The sequence below is a fragment of the Mustela nivalis genome (genome assembly GCF_964662115.1).
Source record: "Mustela nivalis genome assembly, chromosome: 6".
Lineage (NCBI taxonomy): Eukaryota > Metazoa > Chordata > Mammalia > Carnivora > Mustelidae > Mustela > Mustela nivalis.
In genome coordinates this window covers 49,675,071-49,696,901 of record NC_139025.1, presented here as the reverse complement: position 1 = coordinate 49,696,901, position 21,831 = coordinate 49,675,071, and the positions used below count along the sequence as shown (strand labels likewise).

General features: G+C 36.8%; 1 long non-coding RNA gene across 2 annotated transcripts in view; it reads right to left on the bottom strand.

The window, feature by feature from the left end:
* LOC309867013 overlaps window positions 1-21,831 on the bottom strand; it is a 182,074-nt gene that overhangs the window by 6,954 nt on the left and 153,289 nt on the right. Inside the window, exons 2-3 of one of the 2 annotated variants that reach the window (XR_014312924.1) lie at window positions 6,448-6,635; window positions 4,623-5,644 (exon numbers count right to left, since the gene is read on the bottom strand). This is a non-coding gene — a long non-coding RNA (uncharacterized lncRNA). Of the gene's footprint in view, window positions 1-4,622; window positions 5,645-6,447; window positions 6,636-21,831 lie in introns of those variants that run through there. The other variant, XR_014312923.1, reaches the window with a different exon arrangement.

Here is a 21,831-nt window from a genome sequence, read left to right as displayed (position 1 = left end):
AGAGTCTCACAATTAAAAGGAACAAATTTCTAGCATTAGAAATTAAACATGTGTCAATACTTTTGAGAGCTCAATCAATTGCAGATATAAAAAGATTCTTATATTCTGATTCAAATAAAAAATGCTATAAAAATAAGACAACTGGGGCAATATGAGTAGATTTTGATGATATTAAGACATTGTTTCCTTTAGGTAAGTGTGATAATGACATTACTGTATTTAAAATGGCCCATTTACAAATGAAATTATGTGATATTTGGGATTAGTTTCCCAATGATCCGGCAAGGAGAACCAGTTGCAGGTATGAGTGAAGCAAGATTAATTTTGAGGCAATAACCATTAAAACTAGGTAATGGGTCCATGAGGTTCAATTTGGTATTCTCTTGTCTTTTGTATACGTTTTACTTCTATAACAATTTAAAGAAAAAACTAAAAGCAAAACTTTCACATATGAAAAGGAAGCCCGAGTAGGGAGAAAAGAAGGAAAAGTTAAATCTGCCTACTCAGAGCTCTCTCTTCCCAATCTATGTTGCATGTGAGAATTACCACTTTTAAGCAAGTACTTTCTATTTCTTCTGTAATTTTTTTACCCAACTATATCTTCAGTTATTTTAAGAGAAAGCAGTTTCCTTCAATTATTTTTGTATCTTCTACAATATATAGAAGAAGCATATATACTTTACTAATTTTTAACTAGAAGTAAAATGAAAATTTCTATTACAGTAACCACAGTATTTAAATTAAGATTAAATGCCATGTAAATAGATGAATACATTAAGCAGATGAAAACTCAGGAAAGATTTTATTCTAGCAAACTACCCCAAACCAGAAGGTGGTGAACAGAATAGAAATCTCAAAAAGAATGATCATTGGTCAAAAGAAGAAATATAAGCACAGCAAATAAGTGGAGGGCACCTAAAGATAAGGACAAAATACAATTGGGGAAATCACCGCTTGTAATTAACTTCTTCCTTCCATTGTGAATAATGCTGCAATGGACACAGGAATACAGAGAACAATTAGATAATGGTTTTATTTCCTTTGATGTACAACACAAAAGGAGGATGGCTGGATCCTACAGTAGTCCTAGTTTTTATCATGAGGAAAGTCCACACTACTTTCCAAGTGGCTGTACCAGTTTACATTCCAACCACCAGAGCACAGGTTTCCTTTTTCCCCCTATTTTCTTGAGCATCAGTTATCTTTTGTCTTTTTGATAAAAACCATCCTAACATGTGGGAGGTGATAGCTCCCTGTGCTTTTGATTTGCATTTCCCTGGTGATGAGTAACATTGAAGATCTTCTCATGTGTCTCTTAGCCATTTGGATCTCTTCTGTGAAAGAATGTCTATTTAGGTCCTTTACTGAGTTACTTGGCTTTTTGCTAATAAGTAGTAAGGGTTTCTATTATATTTAAATATTAACCCTTTATTGGATATGTGGTTTGAAAATATTTTTTTCTCATTCCATAAGGTTGCCTTTTCACTTTGTTAATGGTTTCCTTTGCTGAAGCTTTTTAGTTGGATGGCATCACACTTGTTTATTTTGTTTTCATTGTGGCTGTCCAGTTTTCCTACACCATTTGTTGAAGAGATTATTTTTCCCTAGTGTGTATTCTTTGTTCTTTGGCTTAAAAGCAATTGACTGTAAGTGTATGGGTTTATTTCTGGGCTGTTTTGTTCCATTCATATAAATGTTTTAATGCCAATACCACATTATTTTGATTACTGTAGTTTTGTAATAGAGTTTAATAGTAAGGAAGTTTGATGCCTCCAGTTTCCTTCTTTCTCTTTTTTACCTGTCAAATGTCACTTAATTGGTGTACAAGGGAGGTGGCTCAGTTGCCCTTGCTGACATGTACAAATGGTTGTTGGTCTCTCTATCCTGTCTGAGCCTTGGGTGAGGGAGGCAAGAAGAGCAAAGCTGAAGAAGTAGACCCAGCCTTAGAAGCCCACACAATCAAAAACTTATTTTTCAGTAGTGGTGGCTCTGCCTAGTGTTTCATTACTGGTGCAACGGTCGTGCTGGAACCTGGCCCACTTACAGTAGCATCTTGCTCTTTGCTTGTCTGGATGGATGAGCTTCTGGCTTCTGATTCTATGAATCTATAGATTCTCACAATCTCATGTCAGGCCTGCTCAGGTAATGGCAACATGTATTTAGTTCCTGTCTTACCCTCATTTTGCAAAGCACAGAGAAGCCCTCTGTTCAAATAAAATGGTAAGAAGGATCAATTCAGCAGATTACTGGGTAACTTACCTCATGACAACTGAGTTTTCCTCTGAAGACAGACCTCCTACTGGAAAGCATACACCAGTTTGTGTTAAGTGGGTAGGAAGCAGCTCTTTGTAGAAAGAACTTATGCTTATTTCTGGTTTGGCTGATTTAGAGAGAGTACATGAAATCAATGTGTAGCATCAGATACTCTATTTGCTTCTCTTTGGTATATAACCTGGGGTATCTTTGTAGTGCTTAAGGCAATTGGTTAATGAATTAGAGAGAAAGATGATGAGGATAATGACAAGGGAAGAGGAGATGATGACTTTTGAGACTAGATAGAACTTATACTTCATGGTCGTCAGAGGTGCTTTAAAAATCTTGATGCCTGTGGTGCCTGGGTGGCTCAGTGGGTTAAAGCCTCTGCCTTCAGCTCCGGTCATGATCTCGGGGTCCTGGGATCGAGCCCCGCATGGGGCTCTCTGCTCATCAGGAAGCCTGCTCCACTCCCCCTGCCTGTCTTTCTGCCCACTTGTGATTTCTGTCTGTCAAATAAATAAAATCTTAAAAAAAAAAAAAAAAGGAATCTTGATGCCTTGCAGCCATCCTAGATCAATTATATTAGAATTTCTTTGGGCAGAAGTTGGGCCCTTGCATAGCAGATTTGAAAAAGAATGACATAGAGTACACAACCCAATCATTAACTGATGTTTCCACTTCTCGGTAAGCTTTAGTGGTAGATCTGGATCAACTGAAATACAACACTTTTTATTTGTTCTCTTATCACCACTTATCTTTCCACTCTGAGCATCAGTCTACAAGCTTGAAATTGATGCCATATGTCCCTCAGGGTGGTTTTGGGCATTAAATGAGTTAATGCACGTAGTACATATCACATTATCCAGAACATAGTAGTAACTAATGAACAGAGGCTAATGATATAACTTCTATATTTCTGGAATAGTCTAGTAGATCTTGGGAATATTGAGGAAATAGACACTCAAATAATGTTTTGTATTCTGTGGTTCAGATGATAATCCAATTTGAGAAGTACCATTATGGATAAGCTTCCCAGGCTTTGAAGTAAGACCATCCTAGATTTAACTGACCTATCTATTTACTAGCTTTTCATTGTTGGAAAAGTCACTTAACTTACCGAGCTTCAGTTAGTTCATCCGTAAACTGGAGAGGTGACTCTCAGGGTTGTCATGAGAAACAAAGTAAAAGTATGACCATGACATTGTACAGGGCATGTAGCAAATTCTCAGAACATATCAGTTACTCTTATTTTATAATACGATTTTTTGTATACTTTAATGAATTCTTTCTGGCAAGGTGGTTAATGAAGAAAGATTTGGCAAAAGGATAATAGGAACACAAAAGAGGAAGTTGATAAAAGTTGCACCTTATGTCTTTATTTTTTGATGCTTAACATTTGCTGTTCCTATAATTTTAGTATGTAAAGATAGTTTGAATTGAGATGAACCAGTTTAAAAACATATCTAATGCTACTATTGCTGATGAAAGGATACACAACATTTAAAAGATTATCTACCCCATAATAAGAGTGGGCATAGAATACTGGAATGTTGAATGTGTAAAAATGGACAAGTATGGTGATAGGAAAATGTTCCTGGTAAATATGGATATCTGTGGGTACAACTGACCCTTGAACAATGCAGTCTTAGAGGCACAGTCAAAAATCCACATGAAACTTTTTAACCACCCCCCAAACTTAATTACTAATAGCCTACTATTGACTAGACGACTTACTGACATAAACAATTGGTTAACATATGTTTTGTATGTTATATGTATCATATACTGCCAAGTAAAGAAAATGCTATTCTATCAAAACCATAAAGAAAATGCCTTTACAGTGCTATATTGTACTGATGCAAGTAATACAGTAATACAATAAAGTAAGTTTGTCATTTGTTCACAAGATGAATCATCTGTCAGTACCTGCATCAGTATTGTCTTATGTGATACAAAACATTGTAGCTGTTATGTATGACTAACACTAAACCTCAAAAATGGAAAGATTATGTCAAAAAGAAACTGGTACAAAGATTCATGCATTGATAACAAAGAAGCAGCAATATTAATGCTTTATGATTGCTTAATGTAATTTATGTGATTGCTTCATGGTAGCCTCCCTTGTACCATAAATGAATTATTATAAAAATTTTATGACATACAGTATTACAGCTATATTCATACTATAGTACAGGAAACAATGTTAATTTGTTTTTTGCAAAACTACTTACCTGTCATGATAGGCTGATACCATTTCTTTAATTGGGGGAGAGACAGAGGCATACCATATGGCACTATAACTCTTCAAACAAAGCCATAAAGCCATAAGATAACACATTATTAATCTTATATTAAATATCACTCACCTTATTCCTTTGTAAGGATAGGTGAGCCACTTCCACTCAAGTCTTACACTGGATGTTCTACATGATAAATACCCAGGCCATGAAGATGATAACACAAAAACGTCTCCTACAGTTCTTGCCATACACTTTTAGATTTTTAATTGAAGACACACATACTTCTACAAAATATAAGGTTATGAACTGTAATGCACATTGTTGTTCACTAAGTGGAAGTGGATCATCATAAGTCTTCATCCTCATCATCTTCACATGAAATAGACTGAGGAGGGGGTGTTCTTGCTGGCTTGAGATGGAAGAGGTCGGAGGGGAGGGAGAAGAGGCTGACATACCCAGCTTAATTTCATGGAAATAGCTCATAAAAATTTTGTCTGACTTTTTAGCCTTTTCATTTCTCTGAAAAAGTTTCTCTATGGTATCAAGCCTTCTTCCACTGTTTGCTTTAGTTTCAGTGCTCATGACCTAGAAGGGTCCATGTCATAAGGAAGTCAAAATCAGCCTTGACTAAGTGGCACCCGCCCGATTGACCAGTCAATTTGTTGTCTGACACTGCTGCTTCTACGTCTTCCTCCTCCTTATCAGGCACTGGGCTCAGGAGTACTCCCCTCCATCAAGTCATCTTCTGGTAAGTAGTTCTTGAATTTCTTCAAGCCCATATATGAAACTCTTCACCCCCCACTCTTTTTCTTTTTTTAACAATATTTACAAACTCTTTTATGATTTCCTTGGTTGGCTCTGTCATAAATCCCATGAAGTTATGTACAACATCTGGAAACTGTTTCCTCTAGTAGGTATTGGCTTCAGGTTCTATGGTTTTCATGGCCTTTTCTATAGCCACAGTGAATCTTTGATGGTATAATCCTTCCAGATTTTCATGATGCTGTATCAGGGTTCTCTTCCATAGCATTTTCGATCCTTTCCATAGAGTATGGTGTGTACTGAGCTTCAAAGGTCCTTATGACCCCCTGGTCCAGAGACTGAATTAGAGGTTGAACTGGGGGCAAGTAAACCACTTCATCAACTTCCTATTCAGAAAAAAAAAAAAAAAAAGAGGACACAGATTAGTAAGGAAAAGGAGCGAGTGCTAGGATTTAAGGCAGGAATGGATAAGCTAACTGCTTTGTGCAAATGTAGTTGGGTTTATGATCAGGACTGTCCTTATCTCTAAAGATGCTAACCCCTGAGCTTTAAAGGAAAAAGATAAATACCAGCTGCCAGTCTTTTAGTTGTACAGCAAGAAGGCCTGGACAACAAGAACCCCTTTTCTGGATTGGTCTTTGTCCCTGAAGGCAGGAAGTACCTTGCAGTAGGGATGGCCTTTTAAAGGCCAATATCTTTTGATATTGGACCATGCTCCTGGCTACCCAGGACCCCATGAGTCCAATGTGACTTTTCATCTGCAATAAAAACATGCTCAAGCACATATCCTTTCTCCTCAGTGGTTTTCTTAATGGTGTCTGGAAACTTGTCTACCATCTCTCTTGGTTGACAGAAGCTGCTTCTCCTATTATCTTGACATTTTTTTTAAGTCAAACGTTTTTCTGAAATTAAACCACTCTTTGCTGGTTTTAAATTCTCCAGCTTTAGATCCTTCACTTTCCTGTTGCTTTTAATTGTCATATGAGGACTTCCCTTTTTCTTGAATCATGTTTGTGTCTATAGGCATGCCTTCCTTATAGCAATCCTGCTCCCACATAAAAGCTATATTCTTGAAACAAGATAAAAAGGTATTTTGTAAAAAGTGCAAAGTTTTTGCTCCTGCTGGCATAGCTGCAGCAATGACTTTATGATTTCCTTTTTTTTTTATTTTTATAATAATGGTCCTTACCTTGAATTCCTTTTATCTTGAGATGGTGGGCAACAGCAGCTGCAGACCTCAATCTATGGTACATAGCAAGCAATTTGGCTTTTCCTTGTAATGTCATGACTTCTCTGTGCTTCCTGGGAGCACTCCCAGCATCACTAGTGGCACTTTGTATGGTTCCCCTGGTGTTATTCAAGGTTTATGGTACTGCACTAAACACAATGAGAAATACCCAAGAACCATGAGAGATTGCTTTTCACTGCCATTTATTGAAGAGACAAACTGCTCATGCAGTGATAATTAGTGTCACATAGCATTTTAAGTGGATCCCTGCAATACTTGAGCTCACCACAATAGCACCAGGAGGAGGCTGGGAAATTAGTCCAAGAGTACAATATATACTACATTTAATTTTGTGCAGTTATGATTTAATCCTCATCTTTAACATTTGTTTCCATTTCTCTTGACTGTGAATGGCACCATGTTAGGGTAAGTGTGTATCTGCCTAAGTTTTGAGACATTTTAAAAGTTAATAAAATATTTGTGTATATTTTATGTCAGCAAATAATGTAGACCAGTATCAACATATATTTTATGTATTCCTCATATATCCTTTTTTTAGTTTTGGTATTTCTAGGCTATTGGCTTATCTGCAAGCTTTTTCTCTTCCACTGAATCTCTGTAGTTGTTTTTAATATCCAAATTTTAAACTATTAAGAACTTCTCTAATTTTAATTCACTGTTGATATCTTCTGGACATATTATAATTTTCTTTATTATATTAAGGGTGAATTACAAATATTTTTGCCTTTAGAAATAACAGATTTGCTGACTTTGCTAGATATTGCATAGTGTATTTCTAAATAAAATATCATAACATCTCATTTTTGGAAGTTTAATTCCGTCTTGATTTGTCATGGATTGAGTAAAATGTTTCCTATTACAGTGATAGGAGCCAACAGTTCTATAGTCCAGAAAAGTTGTATTGATTGTTCCTAAGATGACAAGGTTGATAAATTTATTATAGACCAAGCTTGAGCTCTCTTTCATAGGGACGAGTGGAACAAATCTCTAAAAGAAGTGACAAGACCCTAGATTTCCTGAATAATACTAACCTGAGGCTGGTGCGTTCCATGCTAAGCCCTTTTTCTATACCCCTGCAGTATTTACTCCATTTTATTCTTTTTTATCATCTTATTTTGACATAATTTCAGACTTAATGAAGAGGTGAAAAGAACAGTGTAGAGATTTCCCTATAATCTTTGTCTAAATTCCTCAGATGTTAACATGTTACCACATTTGCTTTTGCTTCTCTCCTCTCCCCATTTCTCTGCTATTGAGGAAATAAAATTACAAACAAAATCTCTCAACCCAGAAAACCTCTCTACAAGGGTACAAGAGAAAGTTTTATTGAATAAGCATTAATCTAGAATGTGATGCTCTTCATAGACAATCTGCTAAGAAATTACCTAGGCAAAAAGAAATATCACCTTTTTATATAGCCCAGCAGGGACAGTGCCTTTGCAATTGGGAGTAAGGGACTCACTTAAGTTAGACTCCTACCCTTCCACAGAAAATGGGAGATCTCTTTGCCTAGATGATTCCATTTCAGAGGTGGTTCCCAGGTCTTTAAGAAAGAACATTGCTGGGTCTTAAAGCTGACAAGAGGCTTCCTTATCTTCTAAAAAATTTAATATACCTTTCAAAGCTACTGAGAATACAGAGAAGTTGTCTAAAGTTCATACTCACTGACTTTCAGTGGGGAGAATATTTGTATTTGCCCTTCCAACACACACGGACAATTTTTACTCAGCACCTTTGGAGAGTAAATTCAGACATTTGTATTTTCTAATTTGCTTAATCCTTGAGTACACAGAAAAGAGCTCTTAAGAACTGCTAGCCTATACCACTAGAAGTGTACCTACAAACCAGAGTTCCATATTTGTTTGAGCCCATAACTATTATTTACAAAAGTTAATTTCTTTTTCGTCCCCCTTCAATGACAATTCATGTGAAACCTAGTTCATTTCTTTTTGTGTTTCTACGGATTTGACCCACTCAAGTGCAGGAAACATGAACAGAAGCAAAGTCAGAACTGCACCAAAGGTAGCTTTAGAGAAGTGTCTTCACCAAACCCCCACACATTTCTTCTTTTCACTTTGTTCTCTCCCTGGAAGGTACTCATTTTTCTAGTCCCCAGTTTTTTCCTCATGCATTTCTTGGCACAAAAATGTGCAGATATCTATATATATGTAGTACTGCATTGTGTGAATGTATGGTTTTCTCAGCCATTACCCAAATAAAGTCATTTAGGAAATCACAATTTCAAAACAATGCTCTAATGAATAATTATGCTTATATATTTTTGTATTATTTGGCTTTTTTTTTCTCCTAAAGGAAAGCTCTGATTGTATGTGTGTTTGTATGTAACCTCTATGCCCCATGTGGAGCTTGAACTCATGACCCTGAGATCAAGGGTCACATGTTCTATGGACTGAGCAGCCAGCCACCCTTTGTTGGGCATATCTAGAAAAGGGTTGCTGGATAAAAAATATATTGTACAAATTTCATTTCTCACCAGTAGAGTATGGGGGTGCTTGCTCCCTTAAGCTTTGTCTTGCCGATGTGATTAGTAAAATGAAAACTTCAGTTAGGATAATTTCAATTTTTACTTCTCGAGTACATTACCAAAATTCAGATATTTTCAGACATTAAATGTGTAAAATATAATATATAAGCAATGACTTATTTAAAAAACTTTACCAATATTTATGTATTATTTTCTACTTTTAAAAATCAAACCACATGCCCACTGTTCTGTCCTCCTGTGTTCCACCTGGAGAGCATCTCATTTCCTGTATATGGCAATGTCTTTGGGTTTGCTAATGATTCTGTTTGTCACCTTTATACTTGTCTAAATGTCTTCAATCTAGAAAAAAATAATCATTAAGTTTTCATACTTTATTGCTAGGTATTTGGCTAAATTCTTGATGTTCACGATCTCATTTAAATCCTCACCATAATTCTATAGTTTATTTTTAAACATGTGAAGTATATTTGTTTCTCTGAGATCAGAAAAATTAAAATACACCCCTTGGGTCACACAGCTGTTAAGAATCAGATCTGAGATTCCAGCAAAACTCTTCTCACCTGAGAATGAGGGATTAATAACTGACTATCCCATTACGCAGTCTTATAAACCACAGCTGTTGGTTGGGTATAAACCCCGAGGTTAGACGAAGATGAACCTTTGTTTAAAAATCACATTGCCGGGGCACCTGGGTGGCTCAGTGGGTTAAGCCGCTGCCTTCGGCTCAGGTCATGATCTCAGGGTCCTGGGATCGAGTCCCGCATCGGGCTCTCTGCTCAGCAGGGAGCCTGCTTCCTCCTCTCTCTCTCTCTGCCTGCCTCTCCGACTACTTGTAATTTCTCTCTGTCAAATAAATAAATAAAAATCTTTAAAAAAAAAAAAAATCACATTGCCAATGATAGTAACCTCTTGAGGGATGAAAAAGTCAGTAAACCCCAGTCTCCCATTTTTGAGTGATGGGATAAACCAAATCATAGGAAATGAAAGCCCAACTAAGAAAAATACAAAAAATTCTCTGGTATAACATTGGGTGGGACAGAACTCTTCTCTCCATGCTATCCACATGTTAACCATTTGTAAGATGTATCTAAATTAGGCTTCATATTTACAGACAGATGATAAAATATTCATAAAGCAAGTATTACAAGCGTGAAATTATAAACCTTAGGAATAATTTTATTAGCAAATAAATGGCTCCTGTGTGACAATAATATCACAGTGAAATAAATATGCCTCTGAATCATCCTCCGTGACTGATTCTGCTACTCTTCAATGGAGCTGAAATCAGAGTGGGCTATTTTAATCTTTCACATGGCTGCCTTCCCAGGCATGTCAAGTGCTCTCAAATTTTAGATTCATCAGTCCAAATCTCTTTGCAGTAGTTATTCATTTTAGGCCTTATAAGCTAACAGAGATGTGCCTGTCACAAAATATGAATGGAAGCTCCTTTTCCTTTCTACCTACCATTTTTTTTTCTCCTATTGCAGCTGTTATTTCTAGAACCTTGATGCATTCAGGATATCAATTGCACTGATTTGCCTCCTACATAAGCTGGTTTCATGCATGAAAAACCAAAAGGCTTAAAATATTGTAAGTGGAATGAACTTACAGTAAGTATTAAATGCTTTCATTATAGATAAGGTATATATACCAGTCTTGAATCTTAAAAAAAAAAAAAAAAAAAAAAAAGCTCTAATCTTCTGTTCTTATCTTTAAATAATACAAATTGCTCATGAAACACAACAGGCAAGAGAAAAATACAATCTCAGTTCTACAGAATAAATTGAATAGCAAATATTTATAGAGTGGATTTTACACCCACAGTAGGTGACTAGCCACCTCTTGCGAGTTTAAGTTTTCATTCTCATTGTTTTTAAGCTTCTTTATGTAGAAAATGATAACCTTGAAAATCCTGCAAAAAGACAGATTACTGAAGCCTATGTAAGAAAATTCAGACTACTCACTCTCAAGTATAGTTGGAATTCTGTGTTATCTAAATATTAAATACCATTAAATTTACATGACTGAGAATCAAGTAACTTTGAATTCAAATTTCCTTAATATCACTTATTAAAAATTTACTTAGTATAAGTAATGGTTGCATAATGATTTTATACAGACTGTACACAAACTTATTTTATATAAGCATTATTTTATCTATTTTTAATTTAAATTCAATTAGCCAGCATATAGAAATTCATGAATTTCATATGTGGTGTTCAGTGTTATTTTAGAAACATGCAAACACTTCTTTAAAGCCATACCTCCCATGTCTTGTCGTAGGTAAGCAAAACATACAGATTTCTGGTTTCTCCCCCATAAGTGAAAAACTGTTGGGCAGATTTCTATGAGGTATGACTTGGTGATTAAAACATTGATATGGGGGGGGAGGAGTCAAGATGGCGGAGAAGTAGCAGGCTGAGACTACTTCAGCTACCCGGAGATCAGCTAGATAGCTTATCTAAAGATTGCAAACACCGGAAAATCCATTGGCAGATCGAAGAGAAGAAGAGCAATTCTGGAAACAGAAAAACAACCACTTTCTGAAAGGTAGGACCTGCGGAGAAGTGAATCCAAAGCGACAGGAAGATAGACCCCGGGGGGAGGGGCCGGCTACCAGCAAGCAGCAGAGCAACAGCGCACAAAGTCAGGACTTTAAAAAGTCTGTTCCGCTGACGGACATCGCTCCAGAGGCTAAACCGGAGCGAAGCCCACGCAGGGTCAGCGTGGCCTCAGGTCCCGCAGGGTCACAGAAGGATCGGGGGTGTCTGAGTGTCGCAGAGATTGCGGGTATTGGAACGGGACAGCTAGCTACAGAGACAGAGCCGACAGTAAGCTCACAGCTCGGTGTTACCTTGAACAGGTCGCAGGCTCGGTGAGCTCGGAGCGCGGCCGGAGGTCAGGCAGACGGGAGTAACTGGCGCTGTTCTCTGAGGGCGCAATGAGGAGTGGGGCCCTGGGCTCTCGGCTCCTCCGGGCCAGAGACCAGGAGGCCGCCATTTGTATTCCCGTCCTCCGGAACTCTACAGAAAGTGCTCAGGGAACAAAAGCTCCTGAAAGCAAACCAGAGCAGATTATTCACCCCAGCCCCTGATAAGGGCTATGCAATTCCGCCTAGGGCAAAGACACTTGAGAATCACTACAACAGGCCCCTCCCCCAGAAGATCAACAAGAAATCCAGCCAAGACCAAGTTCACCTACCAAGGAGTGCGGTTTCAATAGCAAGGAGAGCAGCAGAATTCCAGAGGAGGAGAAAGCAAAGCATGGAACTCATGGCTTTTTCCCCGTGATTTTTTTTAGTCTTGCAGTTAATTTAATTTTTTCTTTTTATTTTTTGTTTTTTTCTTGCCTTCTGGTTAAAATTCTTTTTAACTTTTACCTTTTTCTTTTTTAACGTTTTTTAACTAGTTTATCTAATATATATATATATTTTTTTCTTTTTTATATTTTTCTTGTTTTCTTTTTTTTAAATTCTTTTCTTTTTTTTTTCTTTTTCCTTTTTTTTTTCTTTCTTCCTTTTTGAACCTCTTTTTATGCCCTTTCTCCCACCTCACGATTTGGGATCTCTCCTAATTTGGTTAGAGCATATTTTCCTGGGGTTGTTGCCACCCTTTTAGTATTTTACTTCCTCCTTCATATACTCTTCTCTGGACAAAATGACAAGACGGAAAAATTCAACACAAAAAAAAGAACAAGAGGCAGTATCGAAGACTAGGGACCTAATCAATACAGACATTGGTAATATGTCAGATCTAGAGTTCAGAATGACAATTCTTAAGGTTCTAGCTGGGCTTGAAAAACGCATGGAAGATATTAGAGAAACCCTCTCGAGAGACATAAAAGCCCTTTCTGAAGAAATAAAAGAACTATAATCTAACAAAGTTGAAATCAAAAAAGCTATTAATGAGGTGCAATAAAAAATGGAGGCTCTCACTGCCAGGATAAATGAGGCAGAAGAAAGAATTAGTGATATAGAAGACCAAATGATAGAGAATAAAGAAGCTGAGCAAAAGAGGGACAAACAGCTACTGGACCACAAGGGGAGAATTTGAGAGATAAGTGACACCATAAGACAAAACAACATTAGAATAATTGGGATTCCAGAAGAAGAAGAAAGAGAGAGGGGAGCAGAAGGTATACTGGAGAGAATTATTGGGGAGAATTTCCCCAATATGGCAAAGGGAATGAGCATCAAAATTCAGGAGGTTCAGAGAATGCCCCTCAAAATCAATAAGAATAGGCCTACACCCCATCACCTAATAGTAAAATTTACAAGTCTCAGTGACAAAGAGAAAATCCTGAAAGCAGCCCAGGAAAAGAAGTCTGTAACATACAATGGTAAAAATATTAGATTGGCAGCTGACTTATCCACAGAGACCTGGCAGGCCACAAAGAGCTGGCATGATATTTTCAGAGCACTAAATGAGAAAAACATGCAGCCAAGAATACTATATCCAGCTAGGCTATCATTGAAAATAGAAGGAGAGATTAAAAGCTTCCAGGACAAACAAACACTGAAAGAATTTGCAAACACCAAACCAGCTCTACAGGAAATATTGAAAGGGGTCCTCTAAGCAAAGAGAGAGCCTACAAGTGGTAGATCAGAAAGGAACAGAGACCATATACAGTAACAGTCACCTTACAGGCAATACAATGGCACTAAGTTCATATCTCTCAATAGTTACCCTAAATGTGAATGGGCTAAATGCCCCTGTCAAAAGACACAGGGTATCAGAATGGATAAAAAAACAAAACCCATCTATATGTTGCCTCCAAGAAACTCATTTTAAGCCCGATGACACCTCCAGATTTAAAGTGAGGGGGTGGAAAAGAATTTACCATGCTAACGGACATCAGAAGAAAACAGGAGTGGCAATCCTTATATCAGATCAATTAGATTTTAAGCCAAAGACTACAATAAGAGATGAGGAAGGACACTATATCATACTCAAATGGTCTGTCCAACAAGAAGATCTAACAATTTTAAATAACTATGCCCCCAACGTGGGAGCAGCCAACTATATAAACCAATTAATAACAAAATCAAAGAAACACATCAACAATAATACAATAATAGTAGGGGACATTAACACTCCCCTCACTGAAATGGACAGATCATCCAAGCAAAAGACCAGCAAGGAAATAAAGGCCTTAAACGACACACTGGACCAGATGGACATCACAGATATATTCAGAACAATTCATCCCAAAGCAACAGAATACACATTCTTCTCTAGTGCACATTGAACATTCTCCAGAATAGATCACATCCTCGGTCCTAAATCAGGACTCAACCGGTATCAAAAGATCGGGATCATTCCCTGCATATTTTAAGACCACAATGCTCTAAAGCTAGAACTCAACCACAAAAGGAAGTTTGGAAAGAACCCAAATACATGGAGACTAAACAGCATCCTTCTAAAGAATGAATGGGTCAACCGGGAAATTAAAGAAGAATTGAAAAAAATCATGGAAACAAATGACAATGAAAATACAATGGTTCAAAATCTGTGGGACACAACAAAGGCAGTCCTGAGAGGAAAATATATAGCAGTACAAGCCTTTCTCAAGAAACAAGAAAGGTCTCAGGTACACAACCTAACCCTACACCTAAAGGAGCTGGAGAAAGAACAAGAAAGAAACCCTAAGCCCAGCAGGAGAAGAGAAATCATAAAGATCAGAGCAGAAATCAATGAAATAGAAACCAAAAAAACAATAGAACAAATTAACGAAACTAGGAGCTGGTTCTTTGAAAGAATTAATAAAATTGATAAACCCGTGGCCCGACTTATCAAAAAGAAAAGAGAAAGGACCCAAATAAATAAAATCATGAATGAAAGAGGAGAGATCACAACTAACAGGAAAGAAATACAAACTATTATAAGAACATACTATGAGCAACTCTACGCCAATAAATTTGACAATCTGGAAGAAATGGATGCATTCCTAGAAACATATAAACTACCACAAATGAACCAGGAAGAAATAGAAAGCCTGAACAGACACATAACCAGTAAGGAGATTGAAACAATCATTAAAAATCTCCAAACAAACAAAAGCCCAGGGCCAGACGGCTTCCAGGGAAATTCTACCAAACTTTTAAAGAACTAATTCCTATTCTCCTAAAACTGTTCCAAAAAATAGAAATGGAAGGAAAACTTCCAAACTCATTTTATGAGGCCAACATCACCTTGATCCCAAAACCACACAAGAATCCCATCAAAAAAGAGAGCTATAGACCAATATCCTTGATGAACACAGATGCGAAAATACTCAACAAAATAATAGCCAATAGGATTCCACAGTACATTAAAAGGATTATTCACCACGACCAAGTGGGATTTATTCCAAGGATGCAAGGTTGTTTCAACATCCGCAAATTAGTCAATGTGATACAACACATCAATAATAGAAAGAACAAGCACCATCTGATACTCTCAATAGATGCTGAAAAAGCATTTGACAAAGTACAGCATCCCTTCCTGATCAAAACTCTTCAAAATGTAGGGATAGAGGGAACATACCTCAATATCATCAAAGCCATCTATGAAAAACCCACTGCAAATATCATTCTGAATGGAGAAAAACTTAAAGCTTTTCTGCTACGGTCAGGAACACGGCAGGGATGTCCATTGTCACCACTGCTATTCAACATAGTACTAGAGGTCCTAGCCTCAGCAATCAGACAACAAAAGGAAATTAAAGGCATCCAAATCGGCAAAGAAGAAGTCAAATTATCACTCCTCACAGATGATATGATACTATATGTGGAAAACCCAAAAGACTCCACTCCAAAACTGCTAGAACTTATACAGGAATTCAGTAAAGTGTCAGGATATAAAATCAATGCACAGAAATCAGTTGCATTTCTCTACACCAACAGCAAGAGAGAAGAAAGAGAATTTAAGAGTCAATCCCATTTACAATTGCACCCAAAACCATAAGATACCTAGGAATAAACCTAACCAAAGAAGCACAGAATCTATACTCAGAAAACTATAAAGTACTCATGAAAGAAATTGAGGAAGACACAAAGAAATGGAAAAATGTTCCATGCTCCTGGATTGGAAGAATAAATATTGTGAAAATGTATATGCTACCTAAAGTAATCTACACATTTAATGCAATTCCTATCAAAGTACCATCCATCTTTTTCAAAGAAATGGAACAAATCATTCTAAAATTTATATGGAACCAGAAAAGACCTCGAAAAGCCAAAGGGATATTGAAAAAGAAAGCCAACATTGGTGGCATCACAATTCCGGACTTCAAGCTCTATTACAAAGCTGTCATCATCAAGACAGCATGGTACTGGCACAAAACAGACACATAGATCAATGGAACAGAATAGAGAGCCCAGAAATAGACCCTCAACTCTACAGTCAACTAATCTTCGACAAAGCAGGAAAGAATGTCCAATGGAAAAAAGACAGCCTCTTCAATAAATGGTGCTGGGAAAATTGGACAGCCACATACAGAAAAATGAAATTGGACCATTTCCTTACACCACACACAAAAATAGACTCAAAATGGATGAAGGACCTCAATGTGTGAAAGGAATCCATCAAAATCCTTGAGGAGAACACAGGCAGCAACCTCTTCGACCTCTGCCGCAGCAACATCTTCCTAGGAACAACGCCAAAGGCAAGGGAAGCAAGGGAAAAAATGAACTATTGGGATTTCATCAAGATCAAAAGCTTTTGCACAGCAAAGGAAACAGTTAACAAAATCAAAAGACAACTGACAGAATGGGAGAAGATATTTGCAAACGACATATCAGATAAAGGACTAGTGTCCAGAATCTATAAAGAACTTGGCAAACTCAACACCCAAAGAACAAATAATCCAATCAAAAAATGGGCAGAGGACATGAACAGACATTTCTGCAAAGAAGACATCCAGATGGCCAACAGACACATGAAAAAGTGCTCCATATCACTCGGCATCAGGGAAATACAAATCAAAACCACAATGAGATATCACCTCACACCAGTCAGAATGGCTAAAATCAACAAGTCAGGAAATGACAGATGCTGGCGAGGATGCGGAGAAAGGGGAACCCTCCTCCACTGTTGGTGGGAATGCAAGCTGGTGCAAGCACTCTGGAAAACAGCATGGAGGTTCCTCAAAATGTTGAAAATAGAACTGCCCTATGACCCAGCAATTGCACTATTGGGTATTTACCCTAAAGATACAAACGTAGTGATCCAAAGGGGCACATGCACCCGAATGTTTATAGCAGCAATGTCCACAATAGCCAAACTATGGAAAGAACCTAGATGTCCATCAACAGATGAATGGATCAAGAAGATGTGGTATATATACACAATGGAATACTATGCAGCCATCAAAAGAAATGAAATCTTGCCATTTGCGACAACATGGATGGAACTAGAGCGTATCATGCTTAGCGAAATAAGTCAAGCAGAGAAAGACAACTATCATATGATCTCCCTGATATGAGGAAGTGGTGATGCAACATGGAGGCTTAATTGGGTAGGAGAAGAATCAATGAAACAAGATGGGATTGGGAGAGAGATAAACCATAAGTGACTCTCAATCTCACAAAACAAACTGAGGGTTGCTGGGGGGAGGGGGTTTGGGAGAAGGGGGTGGGATTATGGACATTGGGGAGGGTATGTGCTTTGGTGAGTGCTGTGAAGTGTGTAAACCTGGTGATTCACAGACCTGTACCCCTGGGGATGAAAATATATGTTTATAAAAAATAAAAAATTAAAAAAAAAAGAAAAAAAAACATTGATATGGGAAATAAAAAGAAGAAAATACAAATTAATTAGAAGTAGTTATTTTTGGTTTGCAATGGAATACCAAAGGGAAAATTAGGTGTTCAACTCATTTTAAACTCATGTCTCTTATTACTTTTACACATCTGTTCCCTTTGAATTCCTATTGTTGTATGTGATAGTTATTGTTAAATTCTAAAGAACTAAACTCCCATTTTAGTTTCTTCCCTGACTTATTTTGCCAACCTCAAATGCTGACAAGAAAAATGTGATTATTTCCAACTCCCCATGCCAGAGGCCCCAGATCACCACCAAATATTAGGCATTGTGAAATGCACCTTCATTTCCTTTTCAAAAGCAATTTTACTTAGTCCATTCTTTGAAGCAAATGAAATTTTAAGTAGATATCTATGACATTGTTGAGTTCAGTTCTCTGGAACTCATATATATAGTATATATAAAGTCTTGATATATATTTTTATAGAGATCTCTATAAATGCTTATTAAGAGGTTAGAAATTCTCTCTAATAGGCAATAAAAATATAATTGCTTGATTTTCTGTTGATTCTAAATTATTGTATTAGCCTCCAACCTTTAGGGTTGGGACAGAAAGGATGAATATGTCCTAAATAGCAATATTAATTGGGTTTCTTTGGTAGAAACCTTTTACATTTCTGAATCCATTCCTTTTACTTCTCCAAGACTGACCTACATATTTGGAGTAGAACTTTGTTTTATGCAGTCTCATTGCCTAAGAAAGGGATCCCTGGATCCATTTAGTGCCTTTTGCGTTTTCTCTTACCTCTATTTTGAATTAATAGTTGGAGTGGTGGGTGCTGATGTGCTTGGTTCACCTGAGTGTTGGGGATAACTTCAAATTCTAAAATGCAACTGGTTCTACCTGAGTGTTAGCTATAGATGGGTTAGTTTTCATCACTGAAGTCCATGCCTCCTGCCATTTCTTACAAGCTCAAAGTTCCTGACCCACCTCTATCTAAGCTACCAATCCTCTCACATAGATATTCAGGGTCTCCACAATGGGGCATGTTGGGACCTGTTGTTCCTTACCTATGGTGCAGAGTAACCAAAGACAAATATCCAACACCTACCCAAAGGAAACTGAATTACTATCATTGCATGCCATTCTGGCAAGGCCCAATGAATAAAGCCCCAAACAAGTGTACCATAAGTAGAATGTTGTCACCCTCTATTTCCACACTGATATGGATAATCAGGATAGTTCTTCGGTATCCCCAAAAACTTAAGGCTTGGATCCTAGAGAGAGTGGCATCCTATCCATTGGCTGTCCTTTCTCTTTTTTTTTACCAGTTTACTTCTCCCTACAACCCACTAGAAACTAGTAGATCAAGCATTAGGTTTTTATACCCTCTGCATGATTTCCTTCTTTAGTCTAATGCAGAAAATTTAGTTTTCTGAACAAAGAGATATCGTTTCAACACTTCGAGGAATTCAAATTAGAGTTTTTTAGTCTTAATGATCTATTAAATGAAAACGAAGAGAATTTAGGAAATCCTTTCTCCATTAATTTCAGTTTCAAGATGAGTTTCTTACTGCAAAATTCTGTTTTAAATGTCAAAACTGAATATTTACACCTTTTTAAAAAATTTTTCTTATATCTATTTTCCACTTCAACCTCTAATATTCAACCAACCCCAAGGCAGAAAATTTAATTACATAAAATGTCAAAGGAAAACACGTTGGCATAGTTAGATGTGGAAGGGACCAACATTCATTTTTCAGAATTATAACAATCATGCATCATAGCTTCATAGAGAAGTCTCTTGTCAAATCCAGAAATGGGATTTTACAAAAATCATAGAATCAATAATAGTCATAATTCATATTTAAAATCTTTATCCCAGTAAAAGACAACACAATTATCAACTAACTGCCCATGCTTTGGAAGTTTGCAGGAGAAATTTAATGTTTCCTCTGGTTATGACTATTAACCAATTCCAGTGAAAATAGAGTCTAGCACCATATGCAGAACACAGTAACTACTCAAAAATATTTATTTTATGAATGAACTAAAACATTTCTTTACCCCTGAAAGAACTATTGTTTGACAAGCTTGAGTATCTGATGGAACCACATGTCCTTGTTACACAGGACTCTTCCATGTGGGCTACAACAATTATTCTGGTATTAATGGTAAGTGCCCCTCAGAGCAATACTAAAATATTGTTTTCAGTGATTTAATTTTTTCTATTTCTTTATGGATATAAGATTTTCACAAACTTTGAACTTGAACACAGCCAATAAATAATGATATTTCTGTAGATAATAGTCAAGTCATCTCTCATCTAGGGGAATCAAAGAAAAACTTTATTTTGAGTGTTTAAGACTACTAGGGGTACATGGGTGGCTCAGTTGATTAAAAATCTTACTCTTGATTTTGGCTCAGGTCATGATCCCAGGGTCATGAGATCAAATCCCATGTCTGGCTCTTTACTCAGTGGGGAGGTCTGCTTGAGATTATCTTTTTCCTTCTGTCAAGAATTAACTATTCACTGGAAAATATTAGCTAAAACTACATCAGATTGTATAGACTTATGATATACAAAATAATGAACTTTATTTAGAAATTATTAACATATTTATCATGGCCTATTAAAGTCATCAACTTTCTCAAAGAATATGAATAAAAAGACCTTATAAAAGTTGGTAGGGAATTTGTAAGACTATTTTAACATATGGTTATGATAGGCTAATGGTTTAAGGGGCTTCTAGATCAATCTAATTCAAAGTTTCAAGTAAAGGGTTGATGTATATAACTCAGCTCATTGTAAAGAAATTTTCAATACACTTGAGCGAGCATTTATAGTGAAAATTTTCAGCAGATCACCAAAGATATCTTGAAGCTGAATACCAGAGAAGAATGACCCATAAGGCTTTTGAGTTTGCTTATTGTTCAACATGTCACACTGTAGTCAACACAAATAGTAATGTTGAATTAAGAAAGGAGGGTCTGCTGGACCAGATGGACTTCAGATATATTCAGAGCATTTCATGCTAAAGCAACAGAATACAAATTCTTCTACAGTCCACATGAAACATTTTCCAGAATAGATCACATACTGGGTCACAAATCAAATCTCAATGGGTACCAAAAGACTGGGATTATTCCTTGCATAGTCTCAGACCACAGTGATTTAAAATTTGAACTAAATAACAAGGGAAATTTTAGAAGGAACACGGATACATGGAAGGTAAAGAGCATCCTACTAAAAGAAGAATTACAAAAAATTCATGGAAGCAAATGAAAATCAAACAACAGTTCAGAACCCTGGGATACAGAAAAAGAAAGTCCTAAGAGGGAAGTATATAGCAAAACGGGCCTTTCTCAAGAAAAAAGAAAGTTCTCAAATACACAAGGTAAGCTTACACCTGAAGGAGCAGGAGAAAAAACAACATATAAAGCCTAAGCCCAGCAGGAAAAGAGAATAATGAAGATTAAAGCAGAAGTCAATGAAACAGAATCCAAAAGAACAGCATATATCAATAAAACTATAAGTTCTTTCTTTGAAAAGAAATAATAAAATTGATAAAGCCCTGCCCATGCTTACCAAAAAGAAAAAAGGACCCAAATAAATAAATTATGAATGAAAGAGAAGAAATTACAATGAACACTGAAGAAATACAAACAAATCTAAGAACATACTATAAGCAACTATATGCCAACAAATTAGGCAAGCTGGTAGAAATGAACGCATTCCTAGAAACATAGAAACTACCAAAACTGAACCAGGAAGAAATAGAAAACATGAACAGACCCATCACCAGTGAGGAGATTGAAGCAGTCAACAAAAATCTCCCAACAAACAGCCCGGGGCCAGATGGCTTCTTAGGGGAATGCTACCAAATTTTTAAAGAATTAATACCTATTCTCCTGAAACTGTTCCAAAAACTAGAAATGGAAGGCAAACTTCCAAACTCATTTTATGAGGCGAGTATTACCTTGATCCCAAACCCAAAAACACCACCAAAAAAAGAGAACTACAGACCAATATCCCTGGTGAACATGGATGCAAAATTCTCATCAAAATACTAGCC